Genomic DNA, 5803 nt, shown 5'->3' on the forward strand with positions numbered 1-5803 from the left:
AATTATTAGTCTCTGGACGAGGAAAACACACCAGAGGAATGTATAAAAAAGAAAATCAACGCCTCTCTACCACTATTGATGACCTCGATAAAATTGCAAAGACTCGCATCTTATCTCAATAACAGGTTGATTTGAAAAATCAATCCAATGAGAAGGTTGCCCGTCTTTTGCGAGAAGAGGGTATCAAATATTACCAAAAATACAAAGTTGGCTTCATATTGATGGGATATAGAAATACAAGATACTTTCAATTGGCCGCTAATGGTTGGCATAGGAATAAATGTATTTATAGTCTCCAACAAGATGAATGGCGTATTGAAGACTCATGAGGAGCTCAAAAGGCATATCAACAACTACTACAAATCGTACCTATATTTAAATTTAGGTATGTAAGATTAGGGAATTGTCGTTGCATGTTTTCGTGGTTTGTGTTCACCTTTAAACTCCACACACTTAATTACCGTTCTACAGAATGCTACTACCCCAGTAACTAAATATAAGATTATATTTAGTGACAGAGGTAGTATATATTACTAGTAGTACACACAAAATTAAGAAGATAAAGATTCTAATAGAAATAAAGGTCGGGTCACCTCACGTATGTAAGAGAACATTTTATTAGAATTCACATCAAAACTATGTATAGGGCTACAACTAGATTTGGTTTATGTACATAGTTAGGTGTTGGGATTCGAACAGATGAACAGATGCAACATGGACCTAATATATAAAGGCACTCTGAGCTATCCAAAATAGACCAGAAGCTAGTAATAGGCTGGACACAAGATCACGAATGGACCATCTAGGCTGTACCGGCCATTGTGGGTTGGTCGAGATGATGTTTGATGGCCTCAAGGGGCTTTGTCGTTGATGTACCATATCATTTTAATACATCTGACGGAGCACTCGTATTCAAACTCTGCACATATAGCCATTTGCAGTGAACCTCATTAACAAACATCTTCCCGCCATTTGATCACGACGATTTCGAACAAATGGTATCAAAGTGAGGTGTGAATTGGATCATGGTGCAGATGATCTAGATGGTGGAGTGGACGATGGCAAGATCACGTGGTGATGTATGTCTTGAAGGAAAGATGGGCTTCCGTCGGAGCTGAGGCCTAAAGAATGAGCTAAGGACAGAGTATGGTGAAGTCCCTGCCCCCTCGGCAAATTTGCATCTAGTTGTGGATTGTCCTAATGAGCGCTGATAAGTTCTATTAGGAACGCAACAATCCTCATTTGGAAGAGTTGCTTGGTATGTTAAAGGTTGGAGTGAATGGCGAGATGGTTGTTATAGTAACCACACGCTATGAGGGCATTGCAAAGAAGATTTCTACTATTCAACCTCACAAATCAGCACGACTAACGGATGAGTTGTGTTGGACTATCATAAAGAAAAAGAGTGGATTCGAATCAACAGATGACCAAGAAGAGTTGCAGCACATAGGGAAAGACATTGCGAATAAGTGTGGAGGTGTGGCTTTAGCAGCCCAATCACTTGGACACATGTTGCATTCGCTCAATTCTGATGAATGGGAGTCGGTGAGAAACAGTGATTTCTGGAATTTATCTGATCCGGAAGATACAAATTTTACCCATGCACTTGCATCCTTGAAGTTAAGCTATAGTGTTATGCCTTTGTATTTGAAGATATGTTTTGCCTATTGTGCAATTTTCCCAAAAGGTTACAAGATTGTTAAAGATGACCTGATTCATCAGTGGATTTCCCTAGGTTTCATCAAGGCAAAAAATGGGTCATGCACCTGGCAGCTTGGTGAGAAATGCATTAGGTAGCTTCTGGGGCTGTCCTTCCTAGAACATTCAAATTCAGCAATGGTGAGTTAGTTTACAACTTCACAATTTTTTGAATTATTGTACAGAAATTCACATGATGTATATGTACAATGCAGACACTGCGTGAAAGAGAAGACTCATCTAGTGTGGTGCATCATATTATCAAATCACAACACATTACAATGTATTATTGTCCAAACAACTTTCAAAAGAATCCCATTGTTCTTACACACACATAAACACACCCCTAGCATGTCTAGATACTATAATATTGATATTGATATTGAGTACACCCCTAGCAATCTTTTAAATTTCCTGTTTTGTTAGTCGCACTTTTATTCCTCTCCATCCCATGTTTAGATTTTGACGCGTATTAAATCGATGCATGCATGATTAAAGACTGACACTACTAACCTTTCATATAGACCACAGGAGTGTATTCTGAAAATGATACATTGTTCACCATGCATGATTTGGTGCACGATCTAGCAAGATTTGTCATGGTCAACGAAATACTTGTCGCTAGCAAACAAGGCAACTCTGGGGGAAGTCAAGGCAATACTTGTCACTTTGCATTGCTCAATGATTGCAGCAAACCATTAGAGTCACCCAAGATAAGGGCACTCCGTTTTATGGAGTGTGGTAAAACTAAACTTCATGGTGGTGCCTTCTCATTTTCTAAGTCCATGCATGTTTTGGACTTGAGTGATTGCTCAATTCATAAGTTGCTGGATTCTATTGGTAAACTGAAGCAGTTGAGGTATCTTATGGCACCAAGAGTTCAAGATGAAACGATTCCAGACAGTTTCACCAAGCAATCAAAATTAATTTACCTGAACCTTCACGGATCTCATAAAATATTAGCACTGCCAAAGTTGATTGGAGAAATTGAGGGTCTAATGTATCTTGATCTGTCAGACTGTTCAATAGGTGCAGAACTACCAGAATCATTCGAGAGGCTAAAAGAATTGTTGCATCTGGATTTGTCAAATTGTTGCATCCAAAAGATCCTTGAAGCATTGGTTAGTTTCATTCAACTCAAATACTTAAACTTATCAGGTTGTAGGCACAGGACAGAATTGCCAAGGTTATTCGGGAGTCTATAAAATTTGGTGCATCTTGATTTATCATACAATAGTATGATTAAGAAATATACAGGAAGCATTGGTTGGTCTTACCAATCTGCAGTATTTGAATCTAAAAATGACACATCTCAGATTGCTGCCAGATGATCTGACCAAACTCCGGTATTTAAATCTATCTGGACTGCCAGACCATACCGTTGACTCCTTTGACAGCCTCATCAACCATATATCCATTAATCTTTCCAATATAGAGCATTTGGATTTGTCTTACAATGAGAATATTACAAGTATACCTGAAAGTATTTGTAGCATGAGAAAGTTGCATAAGTTGGACCTCTCCGTATGCCGAAATCTTAGGCACCTACCAGAAAGTATATATAAAACTGGTAGTCTGAACTACATTTATTTAAATGGCTCTGGTCTTATTTCCAGAATACCTCATCTTGGTGGCAATACATTATCATTACCACACTTTGTGGTGTGTGCAGCTGCTGATGAATCTAGCAGCAATCTTTTTCGTCTACAACCCATAGATCTTGTTGAGCTGCAGATAACTGAACTTGAAAATGTGAAGTCGGCAGTAGAGGCACATGATATTAAATTAATTGAAAAGCAAAGCCTTATGAACTTGAAACTGGACTGGACTCGGGGTGTTGAGAGATTTGTGGATGACAAAATGTTGCTGGAAAAACTAGTGCCCCCGAGCATATTGAGGAAATTGGAGATATGTGGTTATAATAGTGTCAGCTTTCCAACCTGGCTAGTGGGTCAATTACCAAGCCTAGAGTCACTGATTCTCAGAGATATGGTAAACCTGGAAGAGTGGCAGACATCATACTCCAGTGGTTTGGAGCATGTGATTGAAACAGTAAAAATGAGAGGTGAGTTTCAGAACCATGGTCCACCCGAACCTATAGTGGGTGCCGTACGATATACTACTTTTCACATGTGGGTCTGTTCCCTCTTTGGATTCAATTTTTTTTCGTCAGCCTTAACAACAACGAAAAATTTATCTACCTGTTTCAAATAAAAGTTGTCCTGCAAACTCAATCGTGGCACAGGTTAATCATATATGAATACTTTGCACCGGCAAACCATAAAAATAGTGCACTAGAAAACGCTACCACGCATCCAAGTTAATGTCTCAAAAAACTATAGACAGATAACATGTTCATCCAAGCCTAATCATTGTGGGTTGTGTGGTCATCTGAAGAGCATATGGAAGCTATAAAATATATGCACAGTGTTTGCCCTGAAGATAGGCTACGCGTTGTGCGAAGCAAGCCTACTATATTAAACTCGACTGTTGTACCATGTGCTAGGCTTTATTAAGACCTGTACGTTTGGTAATTGTTGCTTGATGCTTCGCGCCATGCTTAACAGTTCCTGCCATGCACAAATCCCCGTAAGAGCTGCCAGCGGATGTGTGGTGCTGAGCGTAGGTGCGGCTGCACCATGGCTCCATTCAACATTTTTGCAGTAAAAATACATAGTTGCTCCATGCTAAGGATGAAAGGGCCTCTGCCTAAAGCTAAATGTTGGGAGATATCAAAAACTGATAATATGTTATCATTGTGGGAAGAGTGTACCATGTCACACACCAGTTCTTCCTCCTCCTATCCAGTAACTACCATGCTATCGTTTAAAGACTGCAAGGGGCCTCATCAGTGGAACTTGCTTGAACACTTCCCTGGACTACCTTCTTTGTCTATTGTGAGCTGTGGTGATCTAACCGGCTCACCCAAGATGACCCATCATCTATCCTCTTTGGAGACACTACGTAGAAGACAAAATTTACAAATATGTAAAAGTGATGGAGTAAAGGAGTTGAAAGAGAACATGCGGCAACTCACAAAGCTACAATCTCTTACTTTTGAACCGCAAGTTCCAGCTCAACGTCGACGTCCACTGCGTCGTCCGCGGGCTCCAGTACCTCGTCCGCGTACAGGTTTGGAGCGGCCGGTCCGGCAAGAATCCAGGCCGGGAGCGGTGCCGCCGCCGGCATGGCCGGTTCGGGTGGAGCATGCGTGCTCTAGGATAACGTGTGAAAGAATGATTTGATCGAAATGTCACACATTTATACAAGGGGAACCGGCGCTTATGAGAAGATGCGCCTGTTCGAGGGGATGTGAGGAGCGGATGCGACGATTGCCTGGAGAGGCTCCCGCACGAACGAGGCGGCGGTTGCCTCGAGAGGATCCCGTGCATGCTGTTATTTACAACAACGATTATCTCTAATAATTAAATCTTAACAGATGGCACTGAAGCAGGGAAGCATGCCGCCGTGGGTCGCTGCAATGAATCATGCGCCAGTTTCTGCAGCAAGGGCGAACACGGGATTCAGTCCGTTGCGACATAATCCTGTGTGCGCACTGAAAACCTCCGCTTACAATTTCCAGGCTTGTGCTGCCTTGTTGTTTGTGTTTCATGCACAGGCCAGTGTGCGCCCTAGTTTCTCCACATATGTTGTTATCTTTCCGTTCCAATAAGGCGAATGTGCGCCGTAGGTTTTTATATCTGTTGTAACTTATCGGCCCAATAAGTCCAATGAGTATGTGTCCTACCAGCTTCTTCCGGAAGGTTACCAGAACTTGGTAGTTAGACGTGGTCAGTTCCCGTGGCCTTGTATTGAGTCCCTCACTATGGCGAGCACATGAGTCTGATCTTTGTTCACGGAGTCCGCCTCATCCAGACTTCGGGTGAGCCTTCAAGATTAATCAATATTTTCATCGTGCCTTCATTATATTTGTTCCTACAACAGAACAAGGTTAGAAGATTCATGGGTATGTCTCATTTTTTTATTTGATAAAGGATGAATTTTATTTATTTAAAATGAATCATCAAGAGAATACAGACATAATGAGCACACCGGGTCTCTGTATAGCTAGAATGCACACAGTCAACACCAATGCACGCACACA

This window comes from Triticum dicoccoides, chromosome 1A (assembly GCF_002162155.2).
Source record: "Triticum dicoccoides isolate Atlit2015 ecotype Zavitan chromosome 1A, WEW_v2.0, whole genome shotgun sequence".
NCBI lineage: Eukaryota > Viridiplantae > Streptophyta > Magnoliopsida > Poales > Poaceae > Triticum > Triticum dicoccoides.